This window comes from Oncorhynchus mykiss, chromosome 23, assembly GCF_057628025.1.
Source record: "Oncorhynchus mykiss isolate SJ-2025 chromosome 23, ASM5762802v1, whole genome shotgun sequence".
Lineage (NCBI taxonomy): Eukaryota > Metazoa > Chordata > Actinopteri > Salmoniformes > Salmonidae > Oncorhynchus > Oncorhynchus mykiss.
Genome location: NC_143044.1, coordinates 26438826 through 26456718, shown reverse-complemented (window position 1 = coordinate 26456718; position 17893 = coordinate 26438826). Strand labels below are relative to the sequence as shown.

The 17893-nt window shown below is 42.4% G+C and overlaps 1 protein-coding gene across 1 annotated transcript in view; it reads right to left on the bottom strand.

The window, feature by feature from the left end:
• The window catches only part of crtac1b (cartilage acidic protein 1b), a 55084-nt gene extending 49104 nt beyond the window's left edge, over nucleotides 1-5980 (bottom strand). The window contains exon 1 of the mRNA XM_036960507.2: nucleotides 5717-5980. The gene's annotated coding sequence lies outside the window, so the exon portion shown is untranslated. The remainder of the gene's footprint in view (nucleotides 1-5716) is intronic.
• Nucleotides 5981-17893: the final 11913 nt, after the last annotated feature.

Below are 17893 nucleotides of genomic sequence, written 5' to 3'. Positions count from 1 at the left end.
GACTCTTTAACATCCTCCTCAACAATTCAATTTGAGATAAAACGGCATCATTGTCCCAGTAATCGGGGTAGGGTAATAGCAAGCTGTGTTTGTGTGTGTGTTTGTGTGAGCGTGCGGCATGCATGTGTAAGTTTGTGCTTGCATCTATGTGTGTGTGTGTGTGTGTGTGCACATTCATGTGTACATTCGCGTGTCAGGGGAGGCTGGTGGGAGGGGCTATAAGTGGACGGGCTGGAATTAAATAAATTAGGACGGAGTCAAACATGAGCTTTCCATATGTTTGATACAGTTCCATTCCAGCCATTACAATGAGCCCGTCCTCCTATAGCTCCTCCCACCAGCCTCCTTGGCCGTGTGTGTGCGCAGCACAGTGATAAGAGGGTAGCGTTCAGCAAAGTCTTGCGTTCATCGCCTCTGGGTTAATGAATGGTAGAGAAGGGAAGAGATGTGGCCGTTTCTACCCATTAGAAGCGGGCATAATGACTGATGAGTCTGAGAAATACAGGCCATTTTACAGGCCTGCTAATGCTCTGTAATAGATAAGAGGGCAGAACATATATTATAAAAGGGGAGGACAGGAAGGGATAGATGAGTACTGGAACTTTGACTGAAAAACTATAACTACACAAAATATGAAGGAAAATGTGTAATGTTTTATAGGTGCAATGTTGGCCAGTGGTTGGTGAGAAAGTTTAAGGGTATACCACTTAAATAGAAACAAACTAACAAAGTACATGTATTGATCAATTAATAATTACCCGATGCTGCACACTCCTACCCTACTACAAAGATTAAAGATGTGTCACGTTGTATAATGATAGGAGGCAGGGAACCAGGTGTGCGTAATAAGACAAAACAGTCCGGGGTTGGTGGTAATGAATCCAATCCAGTGACGCCTAGAAGGCCAGTGACGTAGACCTCCGGAGCTGGTGAAAAGAATGAGCAGCAGTACCGGGGGGATCCGTGGCAAGATGGCACCGACAGAGAGGGCTGTCTCGCTTCTAGTCCTTAAGAAACTTTGCAGTATTTTGTTTTACATTGTTAGCCCAGAAAATCTTAAGTGTTATTACATACAGCCGGGAAGAATTACTGGATATCAGAGTGACGTCTACTTACCAGCACAATGACCAGGAATACGACTTTCCCACCCAGGGAATTTTAACTGATTCCAGAGGCCTTCCCAAAACAACGCCGCCGGAGAAGAGGGAGAGGCGGAGGCGCACACACCACCCACCGCTTCCAAGTATATTACTCGCTAATGTCCAGTCCCTAGATAACAGGGTCAATGAAATCAGGGCAAGGATTGCTTTCTAGAGAGACATCAGGGATTGTACCATACTCTGTTTCACAGAAACATGGCTCTCTCGGGATATGCTGTCTGAGTCGGTACAGCCACCTGGATTCTCAGTGCGTTGCGCCGACAGGAATAAACATCTCCAGGAAGAAGGAGTGCTGGGGTGTATGTTTCATGATTAATGACTCATGGTATAATTGTAACAACATACAATAACTCAAGTCCTTTTTTTTTTTTTTTCACCTGACCTAGAATTCCTCACAATCAAATGCGACCATATTATCTCCCTAGAGAATTCTCATCGATTATTGTCACAGCCGTGTATATCCCCCCCTCAAGACGATACCACGACGGCCCTCAAGGAACCTCACTGGACTTTATGCAAACTGGAAACTATATATACTGAGGCTGCATTTATTGACATGGCTGGTTTTCGTTTTGAAGTCCAAGATCGTCTGTAGACCCTGCCATATACGTCTCATGTCTGAGCAGACAAACTAAAACACCTTTTTTGCCCACTTTGAGGATAATACAGTGCCACCGACGAGGCCCGCTACCAAGGACAGTGGGTTATCCTTCCCCGTGGCCGATTTGAGCAAGACATCTAAACGTGTTAACCCTCGCAAGGATCCCTAGCCGTGTCCACAGAGCATGCATGCTTCTACACCTGCATTGCTTGCTGTTTGGGGTTTTAGGCTGGGTTTCTGTACAGCACTTTGAGATATCAGCTGATGTATGAAGGGCTATATAAATAAATTTGATTTGATTTGATGCGCAGACCCGCTGGCGGATGTGTTTATAGACATATTCAATCTCTCCCTACCCCTGTCTGCTGTCCCCACATGCTTCAAGATGGCTACCATTGTTCCTGTACCCAAGAATGCAAAGGTGACTGAACTAAATGACTATCGCCCCGTAGCACTCACTTCTGTCATCATGAAGTGCTTTGAGAGACTAGTCAAGGATCATATAACCTTCACCTTAACTGTCACCCTAGACCCACTTCAATTTGCTTACCACCTAAATAGGTCAACAGATGATGCAATTGCCATCACACCACACACTGTCCTATCCCATCTGGACAAGAGGAATACCTCTGTAAGACTTCATAGACTATAGCTCAGCATTCAACACCATAGTACCCTCCAAGCTCATCATTAAGCTTGAAGCCCTAGGTCTCAACCCCGCCCTGTGCAATTGGGTCCTGAACTTCCTGGCAGGCCGCCCCCAGGTGGTGAATAGTAGCAAACAACATCTCCACTTTGCTGAACCTCAAAACTGGGGCCCCACAAGGGTGTGTGCTCAGCCCCCTCCTATAATACCTGTTCACCCATGACTGCGTGGCCATGCACGCCTCCAACTCAATCATCAAGATTGCAGACGACACAGCAGTAGCAGGCTTGATTACCAACAATGACGAGACCGCCTACAGGGAGGAGGTGAGGGACAAACTGAAATGGACAAACTGAAATGGTCCACTCACACAGACAGTGTGGTGAAGAAGGTGCAACAGCGCCTCTTCAACCTCAGGAGGCTGAAGAAATTTAGCTTGTCACCTAAAACCCTCACAAACGTTTACAGATGTACAATTAGGAGCATCCTGTGAGCTGTATCACCACCTGGTATGGCAACTGAACCTCACACAACCACAAGGCTCTCCAGATGGTGGTGCGGTCTGCACAACGCATCACCGGGGGCAAACTACCTGCCCTCCAGGACACCTACAGCACACAATGTCACAGGAAGACCAAAAAGATAATCAAGGACAAAACAACCCGAGCCACTATCTATTCACCCCGCTACCATCCAGAAGGCAAGGTCAGTACAGGTGCATCAAAGCTGGGACCAAGAGACTGAAAAACAGCTTCTATCTCAAGGACATCAGACTGTTAAACAGCCATCACTAGCACAGAGAGGCTGCTGCCTACATACAGACTTGAAATCATTGGCCACTTTAATAAATGTAACAGTAGTCACTTTAATAATGCCACTTTAATAATGTTTACATATCTTGCATTACTCATCTCATATGTATATACTGTATTTTATACTATCTATTGCAGCTTAGCTTATGCCACTCTGTCATTGCTCATCCATATATTTGTATATTTATATATTCTTATTCCATTCCTTTGCTTAGATTTGTGTGTATTAGCTATTTGTTGTGGAATTGTTAGATATTACTTGTTAGATATTGCTGCACTGTCAGAACTAGAAGCACAAGCATTTTGCTACACTCGCAATAACATCCGCTAACCATGTGTATGTGACAATACAATTTGATTTGATTTATTATTAGATCCTTTGTTAAGCTAGCTTGGTGCCAAACCAAGACAGAGGTCTTACACAAGCTCTACTGCTGCAATGAGACAGCAGCTGCATCTCAATGGTCTAACGTGGCATCCTCTCTTCCCCTCCTTTCTTAATTTGCACTTATCCAAGAGTTGGAACTGTGTTAATCTCAACAGTCTAAAAAGTATCTTTCTTCTCATTTCTCATTCCCCTGCACGGACAACAAAACGTCTACCAAGTATTTTTGCTTTCACCAGTCCAGCTCTTTCACAACAGGAGAGGAGCAGAGAGGACAGAACGGGACCCTGCTAGTACATTACGCTTCTACGGTACTACTGTACCTCAAGGACAGATCTGAGTGTCTCCTGCCTGTTTCTCAACTACCTCGCACTGCAGTAAAACACATTACACTCTCTGGGACGTCCCTTATCACATTGCTCTCCACACCCCTCCCTACAAGAGTTTAGGAAGTTCTAAAGTACTTAGCTATGACTCCTATGAAATATGTTTGTCATATATGATATATCATGGTTGTATTTGAGCTGTGAGTAACCTCAGTTACGGATATGCCGACTAAATCAAAACCCACTCTCACACAACCAACAACTCGGACATCAGTGAACAATACAGAAATATAGTCCAAAACCTGCTTTCTTTATGGAAAATAACCAAATTCTCTCCTTCAATACAATAGAATATCACTCTCAATAACGAAATAAGATGATTTGACAGATTGGAACACTGTCGTTTGAAATGGTGAGATGTTTTGGACTTTATTTATGGGGCCATAAAGAGGCCATTACAGTTCAGTATGCAAACATCAGCAAGTGTTCACGCCGTGCTCAAATCTTGATAAGACTGCGACAAAGAGCCCCATGCAGCACCAGCATCTTCACTTACACAACACGCTGTATGGAGGCTCCTCTCTGTGAAGGACACCATTACTGCACCACACACACACACACACACACACACACACACACACACACACACACACGAGAGAGAGAGCCGTCATCAGTGAATTAAAACTGTTCCAGACACACTGAGTTGAGCTTAGTCATAATCATTCTGACCAATCAACAGTTTAGAGGAATGCTACTTCATCAGGAGATTTTCTGTGAAAAGCAGCAAAAGCCCCCATCACACACAAAAACACACACCATCTTCAAATCAGAGCCAAGGCACTTATACAATCATACTAATGGCCAATTACAACACTTACTGCTCTCAAATAGGTCCAACTTGACACTCAGCACAAACTACGAATGTATTTAAATATTTCACTGCAATTCAATCACATCTGATTAGCAATGAAAAATAATTAATAACTGATTAGCTCGATAAAAATTAAAATTATAAATTATTATTATTATTATTATTATTATTTATAATTATTATTATAAAATTATAATAATGAGTCACACTTTATTTGGATAGTCCATTGTAGATGCTCTACATACCATCTGTTGATATGCTAATGTTAGGGTTAGGTTTAGAATGAGGGTTAGGGTTAGGGTAAAGGTTAAGGTTAGGGCTAGGATAAGGGTAAGGGTTAACTTGAGGGTTAGGATAGGGGTTATAAGATGTTATTTTTTTATCAACCATTAATTCATTAATGAATTAATGTAATCATTACAATAAATAAATCCGTTCTAGCCTAGATACAAATGATATAGTCTGCACAGACATTACTTTCAAATCCATAATGTATTATCTTGCAAATAGCTTTGGAACAACTGTTCTCCTATATCAAATATATATAACACACAAATTAAAAGTTTTGCAGCGACTATTCAGCATCACTGAACATTACAGCATATTGCATATAGGCTACCCAATCCCGCAAACCTTTGACTTGGGTATCAACTTTATACTGTAGTCTAGTAGCCTACCTAACTACCTAACTACCTACCTACCTACGACGAACATATTGTACAAGCTTAGAATAGAACCCATATCAACACATCATTGGCCATGCGCTCGTATGATATAATATAACATAATATCACTGTGTTGAATGATGACGAGCTAAACTTCCACAGACGCGCTCAGAGCATCCTATCTGTGCTCCGTCCAGTTAAGTACAGTAGCCTACCGCCGCAGAACTGTCAAAAGACCCAGGGTACTCACTCGCAATCACATGGACACACCGACGCAACTATTCCTCCAGCGCCAGAAAGAGTAAGAGGGGACGAGTCAGCGAATTCTGTAGAGACAAGCCACTTCAAGTGTCTCTTGGGTACCAGACTTCTTCATCCATTTACACTAGTTAGAAAAGAAAAGCTTTATGAAATCACTTGTGTCAGATTTAAACCAATCGGCAGACATGTGCGTGAAGTTTTAGGAGGCAGCCAATGGATAGTGCAGAAAGGGAGACGTGGGCGCGTGGAGTGTAGATTTTCTCAGGTGCTCATTAAAATATGAAATGAGTTGCAGCGGGGACCGGGGACTGGGAGAAGCGATGGTTATTCGGGGATGCTAAGAGGATGCTTCAATGCCTTTACAATTCATCATCATCATGATTCATACGTGCGTACAGAATCTGTGAAACTTTTCTACTCTTTACATTTTATATAGCCAAATATAGGCTATAGGTTAACCGTTTTCACCAATCAAAGCATTTTGTCTGCCCCTCATATGTAATGGCAATAATCCAAACGCAGAAAAAACACATCCATGTGAAAATGAATTCCACTCGAATATAGGCTTCAAAACTTTTTGTAGCTCAGGTGCTATTGGTCTGTCTAGTTTGCCACTATTTCAATTAGGGTAGCATTTTATGAAATGTTACCTGCAGTAGCAATCCCACCTCAGGGTCATTTTTATAGATAAAATAATCTCTCTGCTCTCAATTTGCAAGGAACATATCACAGACTGTGGGTAGAATAATAGAAACACAACATTTGCACAAGGCATAGGCTTGTACTTCAGAATGGCAGTACCCTCCAGTGAACTAAGCAATGTTACATCAAACAGTGTTGTAACACTGAGTGATCCTGCTCTCTCTGCAGTCACAATTTATCTACAGAGAGCTAAGTGAGGAGATTGGAATTGAGTCGGTGCTGCTCAGACACTGATCAGACTAACACGCATACACACACGCACATGTGTGTGTGCCTTTGCAGGTTTATTGCTGCTGGTCTGCAGTTGTATAATTCCCTGGTCATGCTCTGATGACCTAGCCTCCCTGAGACCCCCTAGCGAAATGAGATGTGTGGTGTGTGTGTGTCTCTCTCTCTATGTGTGTGTGTGTCTGTGTTCGCTCATGCATTTGTGTGTGTTTTATTGTGTGTGTGTGTGTGTGTGTGTGTGTGTGTGTGTGTGTGTGTTCGCGCACTTGTGTTTGTATGCACTCCCCACTGAAATGAGACGTTCACTTCTTCAAGGACGTCTCCCACCATAATTTAAAGCCAGTGAGGTTGGGACGCTTAAAACACACAAACTATTGAGGTCATAAACTTAGTAAACCTATATACACTATATACTGTATCCAAAAGTATGTGGACACCCATTCAAATGAGCGGATTTGGCTATTTCAGCCGAACCCATTGCTGACTGGTGTATAAAATTGGGCACCCAGCCATGCATTCTCCATAGACAAACATTGGCAGTAGAATGGCCTTACTGAACAGTGACTTTCAACATGACACTTTCATAGGATGGGACCTTTCCAACAAGTCAGTTTGTCAAATTTCTACCCACCTAATGCTGCCCCGGTCAACTGTAAGTGCTGTTATTGTGAAGACGAAACGTCTAGGAGCATCAACGGCTCAGCCGTGAAGCGGTAGGCCACACAATCTCACAGAACGGGACCACCAAGTGCTGAAGCGTAAATATCGTCTGTCCTCAGTTGCAACACTCACTACCTAGATCCAAACTGCCTCTGGAAGCAACGTCAGCACAAGAACTGTTCGTCGGGAGCTTCATGAAATTGGTTTCCATGGCTGAGCAGCCGCACACAAGTGTAAGATCACCATGTGCATTGCCAACCGTCGGCTGGAGTGGTGTAAAGTTCGCTGCCATTGGACTCTGGAGTAGTCGAAACATGTTCTCCGGAGTGATGAACCACGCTTCACCATCTGGCAGTCCAACGGAAGAATCTGGGTTTGGCGGATGCCAGGAGAACGCTACCTGCCCCAATGCATAGTGCCAACTGTAAAGTTTGGTGGAGGAAGAATAATGGTATGGGGGCTGTTTTTCATGGTTCAGACACTTTAGTTCCAGTGAAGGGAAATCTTAACGCTACAGCATACAATTACATTCTAGACAATTATGTGCTTCCAACTTTGTGGCAACAGTTTGGCGAAGGCCCTTTCCTGTTTCAGTATGACAATGCCCCTGTGCACAAAGCGAGGTCCATACAGAAATGGTTTGTCGAGATTGGTGTGGAAGAACTTGACTGGCCTGCACACCTTGGGGATGAATTGGAACGCCGACTGTGAGCCAGGCCTAATCGCCCAACATCAGTGCCCCACCTCACTGACGCTCTATTGGCTGAATGGAAGCAAGTCCCTCCAGAAATGTTCCAACATCTAGTGGAACGCTTTCCCAGAAGAGTGGAGGATGTTATAGCAGCAAATGGGGGACCAACTCCATATTAATTCCCATGATTTTGGAATGAGATGTTTGAACAGGTGTCCACATACTTTTGGTCATGTAGTGTACCTCTGTAATATATTGTTATACACTGTGTGTGTGTGTGTCTGTGTACGTGTGTGTGTGTGTGTGTACTGTTATTGTCTTTAACATACCGTGTAAATCCTTATGTCTTGTCAATTAACTATCAAATAAAGAAAATTATTTGGAACATAAATAATATATAGAGCATTTTGATCGTTCGGCACTATTCTTACAGACTTGTAAAAGTAGTTTAATTTATCATTTGAAAACCGGACATTTCTGTAAAATTATGTAAGCAAAAAATATAACATCTTCAGATAGAAGTTCATTCATATTGTTTTTATCTGCACAGCAAAATAGTTCAAAATACCTTGTAGGGTCGATATACAAGCCAACATTAAAGAATGTAAGCAAAATGTGTTGGAACTTACCTGCAGTTCAGGTTTACTCTGTGTGCTATTCCCATGTGGCTGGTTACAGTGCCTTGCGAAAGTATTCGGCCCCCTTGAACTTTGCGACCTTTTGCCACATTTCAGGCTTCAAACATAAAGATATAAAACTGTATTTTTTTGTGAAGAATCAACAATAAGTGGGACACAATCATGAAGTGGAATGACATTTATTGGATATTTCAAACTTTTTTAACAAATCAAAAACTGAAAAATTGGGCGTGCAAAATTATTCAGCCCCTTTACTTTCAGTGCAGCAAACTCTCTCCAGAAGTTCAGTGAGGATCTCTGAATGATCCAATGTTGACCTAAATGACTAATGATGATAAATACAATCCACCTGTGTGTAATCAAGTCTCCGTATAAATGCACCTGCACTGTGATAGTCTCAGAGGTCCGTTAAAAGTGCAGAGAGCATCATGAAGAACAAGGAACACACCAGGCAGGTCCGAGATACTGTTGTGAATAAGTTTAAAGCCGGATTTGGATACAAAAAGATTTCCCAAGCTTTAAACATCCCAAGGAGCACTGTGCAAGCGATAATATTGAAATGGAAGGAGTATCAGACCACTGCAAATCTACCAAGACCTGGCCGTCCCTCTAAACTTTCAGCTCATACAAGGAGAAGACTGATCAGAGATGCAGCCAAGAGGCCCATGATCACTCTGGATGAACTGCATAGATCTACAGCTGAGGTGGGAGACTCTGTCCATAGGACAACAATCAGTCGTATATTGCACAAATCTGGCCTTTATGGAAGAGTGGCAAGAAGAAAGACATTTCTTAAAGATATCCATAAAAAGTGTCGTTTAAAGTTTGCCACAAGCCACCTGGGAGCCACACCAAACATGTGGAAGAAGGTGCTCTGGTCAGATGAAACCAAAATTGAACTTTTTGGCAACAATGCAAAACGTTATGTTTGGCGTAAAAGCAACACAGCTCATCACCCTGAACACACCATACCCACTGTCAAACATGGTGGTGGCAGCATCATGGTTTGGGCCTGCTTTTCTTCAGCAGGGACAGGGAATATGGTTAAAATTGATGGGAAGATGGATGGAGCCAAATACAGGACCATTCTGGAAGAAAACCTGATGGAGTCTGCAAAAGACCTGAGACTGGGACGGAGATTTGTCTTCCAACAAGACAATGATCCAAAACATAAAGCAAAATCTACAATGGAATGGTTCAAAAATAAACATATCCAGGTGTTAGAATGGCCAAGTTAAAGTCCAGACCTGAATCCAATTGAGAATCTGTGGAAAGAACTGAAAACTGCTGTTCACAAATGCTCTCCATCCAACCTCACTGAGCTCGAGCTGTTTTGCAAGGAGGAATGGGAAAACATTTCAGTCTCTCGATGTGCAAAACTGATAGAGACATACCCCAAGCGACTTACAGCTGTAATCGCAGCAAAAGGTGGCGCTACAAAGTATTAACTTAAGGGGGCTGAATAATTTTGCACGCCCAATTTTTCAGTTTTTGATTTGTTAAAAAAGTTTGAAATATCCAATAAATGTCGTTCCACTTCATGATTGTGTCCCACTTGTTGTTGATTCTTCACAAAAAAATACAGTTTTATATCTTTATGTTTGAAGCCTGAAATGTGGCAAAAGGTCGCAAAGTTCAAGGGGGCCGAATACTTTCGCAAGGCACTGTACAATGTTATTTCTGTGGGACACTGGGATACAGTGCTTTCAGAAAGTGCTCATACACGTTGACTTATTCCACATTTTGATAAATGGGGGGCGGCAGTGACCAACAATCTTCAAGTGTTTCCACAGATTTTTAATGGGATTCAAGTCTGGGCTTTGGCTGGGCCATTCAAGGATTTCACATTCTTGTTCTGAAGCCATTCCGGTGTTGCTTTAGGTGTATGCTTGGGGTCATTGTACTGTTGGAATGTAAATCTTCACCCCCCAGTCTAGGATTGTTTGTACTTTGTAGCAGGTTCTCATCAAGGATTTGCCTGCATTTGGCTCCATTCATTGTTCCTTCTATCCTTACCAGTCACCCAGTCCCTGCTGCTGAAAAGCATCCCCATAGCATGATGCTGCCACCACCATGCTTCACAATAGGGATGGTATTAGATTGGTGATGAGCTGTGCCTGGTTTTCTCCAGACATAGCACTTTGCATTCAAGCCAAAGAGTTAAATTTGTCTCATCAAACCACACAATCTTTTGCCTTATGATCTCAAAGTCTTTCACATGCCTTTTTGCAAACACCAGGAGTGCTGTCAATTGCCTTTTTCTCAGGAGTAGCTTCTCTCTGGCCACTCACCATTAAGCCCAGATTGGTGAAGTGCTGTAGAGACTGTTCTGTCAGGTTCTCCCATCTCAGCCAAGGAACTCTGTAGTTCTGTCAGAGTGGTCATTGGGTTCATGGTCACCTCCCTGACCAAGGTCCTTCTTGCCCAGTTGGTCAGTTTGGTCAGGCGGCCATCTCTAGGCAGAGTCTGGGAAGTTCCATATTTTTCCCATTTCCTAATGATGGAGACCACTGTGCTCTTGGAAACGTTTTTACCCTACCCCAGATATGACACAATTCTATCTCAGCGATCTATGGACAGTTCCTTGGACTTCATGGTATAGTTTCTGCTCGGACATGCACTGTCAACTGTGGGACTTATATAGACAGGTGGGGTTCTTTCTAAATGATGAAAAAACTTTTTCTAGGTGGACGCCATTCATGTCCACAGGTGGTCTCCATTCATGTTGTAGTGACATCTCAAGGATGATCATAGGAAATTAGATACACCTGAGCTCAATTTGGAGTGTCGTAGCAAAGGGGTGTGAATAGTTATGTAAATATGTATTTATGTATTTAATTTTAAATATATTTGAAATTCTAAAAACATGTTTTCACTTTGTCATTATGGGGTATTGTGTGTGTATAGTGCCTTGCGAAAGTATTCGGCCCCCTTGAACTTTGCGACCTTTTTCAACATTTCAGGCTTCAAACATAAAGATATAAAACTGTATTTTTTTGTGAAGAATCAACAACAAGTGGGACACAATCATGAAGTGGAACGACATTTATTGGATATTTCAAACTTTTTTAACAAATCAAAAACTGAAAAATTGGGCGTGCAAAATTATTCAGCCCCTTTACTTTCAGTGCAGCAAACTCTCTCCAGAAGTTCAGTGAGGATCTCTGAATGATCCAATGTTGACCTAAATGACTAATGATGATAAATACAATCCACCTGTGTGTAATCAAGTCTCCGTATAAATGCACCTGCACTGTGATAGTCTCAGAGGTCCGTTAAAAGCGCAGAGAGCATCACGAAGAACAAGGAACACACCAGGCAGGTCCGAGATACTGTTGTGAAGAAGTTTAAAGCCGGATTTGGATACAAAAAGATTTCCCAAGCTTTAAACATCCCAAGGAGCACTGTGCAAGCGATAATATTGAAATGGAAGGAGTATCAGACCACTGCAAATCTACCAAGACCTGGCCGTCCCTCTAAACTTTCAGCTCATACAAGGAGAAGACTGATCAGAGATGCAGCCAAGAGGCCCATGATCACTCTGGATGAACTGCAGAGATCTACAGCTGAGGTGGGAGACTCTGTCCATAGGACAACAATCAGTCGTATATTGCACAAATCTGGCCTTTATGGAAGAGTGGCAAGAAGAAAGCCATTTCTTAAAGATATCCATAAAAAGTGTCATTTAAAGTTTGCCACAAGCCACCTGGGAGACACACCAAATATGTGGAAGAAGGTGCTCTGGTCAGATAAAACCACAATTGAACTTTTTGGCAACAATGCAAAACGTTATGTTTGGCGTAAAAGCAACACAGCTCATCACCCTGAACACACCATCCCCACTGTCAAACGTGGTGGTGGCAGCATCATGGTTTGGGCCTGCTTTTCTTCAGCAGGGACAGGGAAGATGGTTAAAATTGATGGGAAGATGGATGGAGCCAAATACAGGACCATTCTGGAAGAAAACCTGATGGAGTCTGCAAAAGACCTGAGACTGGGACGGAGATTTGTCTTCCAACAAGACAATGATCCAAAACATAAAGCAAAATCTACAATGGAATGGTTCAAAAATAAACATATCCAGGTGTTAGAATGGCCAAGTTAAAGGAAATAACTGAAAACTGCTGTTCACAAATGCTCTCCATCCAACCTCACTGAGCTCGAGCTGTTTTGCAAGGAGGAATGGGAAAACATTTCAGTCTCTCGATGTGCAAAACTGATAGAGACATACCCCAAGCGACATACAGCTGTAATCGCAGCAAAAGGTGGCGCTACAAAGTATTAACTTAAGGGGGCTGAATAATTATAATGAATAATTTTGCACGCCCAATTTTTCAGTTTTTGATTTGTTAAAAAGGTTTGAAATATCCAATAAATGTCGTTCCACTTCATGATTGTGTCCCACTTGTTGTTGATTCTTCACAAAAAAAATACAGTTTTATATCTTTATGTTTGAAGCCTGAAATGTGGCAAAAGGTCGCAAAGTTCAAGGGGGCCGAATACTTTCGCAAGGCACTGTATGTGTGATAATTGTTGTTGTTATTATTTTTATTTTAACAAAGGTGGAATAAGTCAAGGGGTATGAATACTTTCTGAAGGTCCTGTATATCTATGGTTGAGTGATTGAGGCATATTTCAGTTAGAGAGTGACTTTTCCTCAGGGAGACATAGTGACAAACGTCAGACTGGAAAAACCCTGGAAACAATGTATTACGCACACACACACCATTCTAAATCTATCGCTCAATGATAGTAGGACTTCCTGACTCGGTCGCGGAATCAGGGTCCTGCGTGAGTTGAGTCATGGGAAACGTGTGTGTGTGTGTCGTAAATTCCACTTCCCCTCCATCAATTCCCGATCATCCCCTTACTCAGCTAATAAATCCCTGAATCTATCACCCACACTCATAGACACCGTTCTAAGACCTCTCATGCCCCTTCCCCTGTAGGAATTATCCTGATCTTAAAATAGCGGAAGTCCCTTTTCAGGAGTTTTACTACGGTGAGAAGAAATGTCCCTCTCATTGTGGTAGGCTGTCTAGTGCTACAGCATTTTGATGAATCTCCGTTATCAACGACTGTATGACTGCAAACACAAAGACACACACACACACACACACACACACACACACACACACACACACACACACACACACACACACACACACACACACACACACAAATCCCCATCTAGACACACACACTGTGCTCATGCTGTGATGAATCTCCTCTGTGCTGGATGGTGAAAGGGAGAACACTTCTCATATCATTAAGCTTTAGTAATGGTCCCCATGCAGTGAACCCTCTGGCACAGTGATTCTCACTCTGCTGGCTAACTAGCCTGCTATGGACTGGGGAGGGATGGAGAGTGCAGGCACTAGATGGCCAGGTCGGAAGGGACATAAATGGCCATACAATTGACTATTAACTGCACACCCTATTTACTGGAAGCACAGTGCAGTTCACCAGGCTGAATTCTAATACGTTCTTGCCCTGCAAACTGCTCTGGATGAGTGCATACATTAATATATAGTCCCACGCTGTTGCACCACAAGACAACTAAATTGTCACCACGTGTGTTTGTATTTTTAGATCAGTATGTGCATACAGTACTGGTCAAAAGTTTGGAAACACCTACTCATTCAAGGGTTTTTCATTATTTTTACTATTTTCTACATTGAAATAACACGCATGGAATCTACTAGAAGGCAAAAAACTGTTAAACAAATCTAAATATACTGTATTTTATAATTGCGATTCTTTAATGTAGCCACCATTTACTTTGATGACAGTTTTGCACACTCTTGGCATTCTCTCAACAAGCTTCATGAGGTAGTCACCTGGAATGCATTTCAATTGACAGGTGTGCCTTGTTAAAAGTTAATTTGTGCAATTTATTTCCTTCTTATCGCGTTTGAGACAATCAGTTGTGTTGTGACAAGGTAGTGGTGGTATACAGAAGACAGCCCTATTTGGTAAAAGACCAAGTCCATGTTATGGCAAGAACAGCTCAAATAAGCAAAGAGAAATGACAGTCCAGCATTACTTTACGACATGAAGGTCAGTCAGTTCTGAAAATTTCAAGAACGTTGATAGTTTCTTCAAGTGCAGTCACAAAAACCATCAAGCGCTATGATGAAACTGGCTCTCGTGAGGACCGCCACTGGAAGACCCAGAGTTACCTCTGCTGCAGAGGATAAGTTCATTAGAGTTACCATTCTCAGAAATTGCAACCAAAATATATGCTTTACAGAGTTCAAGTGACAAACACATCTCAACATCAACAGTTCAGAAGAAACTGAATGAATCAGGCCTTCATGGTCGAATTGCTGCAAAGAAACCACTACTAAAGGACGCCAATAATAATAAGAGACTTGTTTGGGCCAAGAAACCAGAGCAATGGACATTAGACCAGTGTAAATCTGTTCAAATTTGAGATTTCTGGTTCCAACTGCTGTGTCTTTGTGAGACACAGAGGAGGTGAATGGATTGTCTCCGCATGAGTGGTTCCCACCATGAAGCCTGGAGGAAGAGGTGTTATGGTGTGAAGGTGCTTTGCTGGTGACACTGTCAGTGATTCATTTAGAATTCAAGGCACACTTAACCGTCATGGCTACCACAGCATTCTGCAGCGATACGCCATCCCATCTGGTTTGCGCTTATTGGGACTATCATTTGGTATTCAACAGGAAAATGACCCAACATACCTCCAGGCTGTATCAGGGCTATTTAACCAAGAAGGAGAGTGATGCAGTGCTGCATCAAATGACCTGGCCTCCACAATCACCCGAACTCAACCCAATTGATATAGGTTGGGATGAGTTGGACCACGGGGTGAAGGAAAAGCAGCCAACAAGTGCTCAGCATATGTGGAAAGTCCTTATGTGGGACTGTTGGAAAAGCAATCCAGGTGAAGCTGGTTGAGAAAATGCCAAGAGTTTGTAAAGCTGTCATCAAGGCAAATGGTGGCTACTTTGAAGAATCTCAAATATAAAATATATTTTGATTTGTTTAACACTGTTTTGGTTACTACATAATTCCATATGTGTTATTTCATAGTGTTGATGTATTCACTATTATTCAACAATGTAGAAAATAGTAAAAATAATTTAAAACCGTTGAATGAGTAGGTGTGTCCAAACTTTTGACTGGTACTGTACGTGAGTGTGTGAGTGTGTGTGTTTGTATGGAATGTATGTGTGCATGTGCGTGTGTGAGTGCTTACATGCTCGCACATTTGTGAACCAGGGTTCCAGAGCCCTGGGCTGAGTGCTGAGATCACGCTTCATACACATGGGCTGCCTCCCAAATAGCACCATGCATATTCCCTTTATAGTTTATTAATTTTGTGCAAGACCCATAAGGCTACGTACTGTAGGATATTAGGCTGCCGTTTGGAACAGGGACATGCTGCTTGCTTGGTGTGTAGGTTTAGCCACCGACAGGGAGCTCAGTAGATCACCTTTCTCTGACAGCTCTCTTAAATGTCCTTGGCAGACCCCCCCCCTCCCTCATCCTCTCTCCCTCCATTCACCTCTTCCCTCCATCCGGCCCAGCCTGGATGCTGCCATATTTCTCTCTTTCTCTCTCCCACTCTTTCTGCCCTCTCTCTTCACCCCTTTATACCTCTCTCTCTCTCTCTCGCTCTTTATCCTTGAAATTCCTCCTGTGCAATGCCAATATTCTTATCAGTAAAGTAATACAACAATTTGGAATACTGTAGGTGTAGATGTACCTTCCTAACATTGAGTTGCACCCCCTTTGCCCTCAGAGCAGCCTCAATTTGTAGGGGCATGGACTCGACAAGGTGTCGAAAGCATTCCACAGGGATGCTGGCCCATGTTGACGTCAGTGCTGCCCACAGTTGTGCCATGTTGGCTGGATGTCCTTTGGGTGGTGGACCATTCGTGATACACAAGGGAAGCTGTTGATGTCACGATCCCCGTCGTCGTGGAAATGACCGGACCAAGGTGCAGCGTGGTGAGCGTACATCTTTCTTTATTATAAATGTCGCCAACAAAACAAGAAACAACAAAAACTAACGTGAAGCTTACTAGGGCTATACAGGCCACTAGCAAAGACAACTACCCACAAAATACAAAAGGAAGAAAAGGCTGCCTAAGTATGATTCCCAATCAGAAACAACGATAGACAGCTGTCCCTGATTGAGAACCATACCCGGCCAAAACATAGAAACACAGAACATAGCGTTTCCCATCCGAGTCACACCCTGACCGTAGAGATATTTTTATTCTCTATGTTTGGTTGGTCAGGGTGTGACAGTTGAGTGTGAAAAACACAACAGAGCTGGAGTTGTACCGGTACCCCCTGTATATAGCCCCGTTATTGTTATTTACTGCTGCTCTTTAATTATTTGTTATTATTATCTCATACTTTTTTTCTGTATTTTCTTAAACCTGCATTGTTGGTTAAGGACTTGTAAGTAAGCATTTCACTGTTAGGTCTACACCTGTTTTATTTGGCGCAGGTGACAAATAAAATTTGATTTGATTTGAAACGTTCTTGGCACACTCAAACCGGTGCGATGTCACATTATCCCAGGCCTGGGCAATGCGACCTGATTCAATACTGCCCGCAGAATTAAGCTCAAATCACATAAAGAATTTGCGATAGTAAAAAAAAAAAATGATTTGTTATTCAAATTTTAAAGCCCAATGAATTCTCACCTTTGTGTAATGATTTAACTCCCACTGCTTGTGGGACATTTATTTTGAAGGCACGTATAAATAACAACTGCACGAGGACAGACAGTGACTGACAGGCTGACACACACGTCACAGTTACAAATAGTAGCTAGCTAGAAATTGCGCAAAAATTAGTTTTTCAAAGATTTTCAAAGAAAAGGAAAGTAGACAATGAATGTCGGGTGTTCCAGCAAGAGTGGACATCAAAATATTTATTTTTTGAAGTACAGTATCAGGGAAAGCTGTGTGCTTAGTGTGCAAAGAGAGCATCACTGTCTTGAAAGACTGCAACTTGTCCCGACTCTTCCAGACAAAGCATGCAGAGAAATATAGGAATATGTCTTGTGAGCAGAGGGCAAGTTCATCGAAAGAGTTGCTTTCTCAGTTGCAAAAGCAGCAAGGAATTTTCACAAAACTGCATTCATCAAACAACGGAATTGCGAGACCTAGCTGTGTACTGTACCACAAAATTGCTTAACATAGCAAGCCATTCGTTGAGGGCGAATTCATTAAAGAATGTTTAATTGAGTAGTTTATGTGTA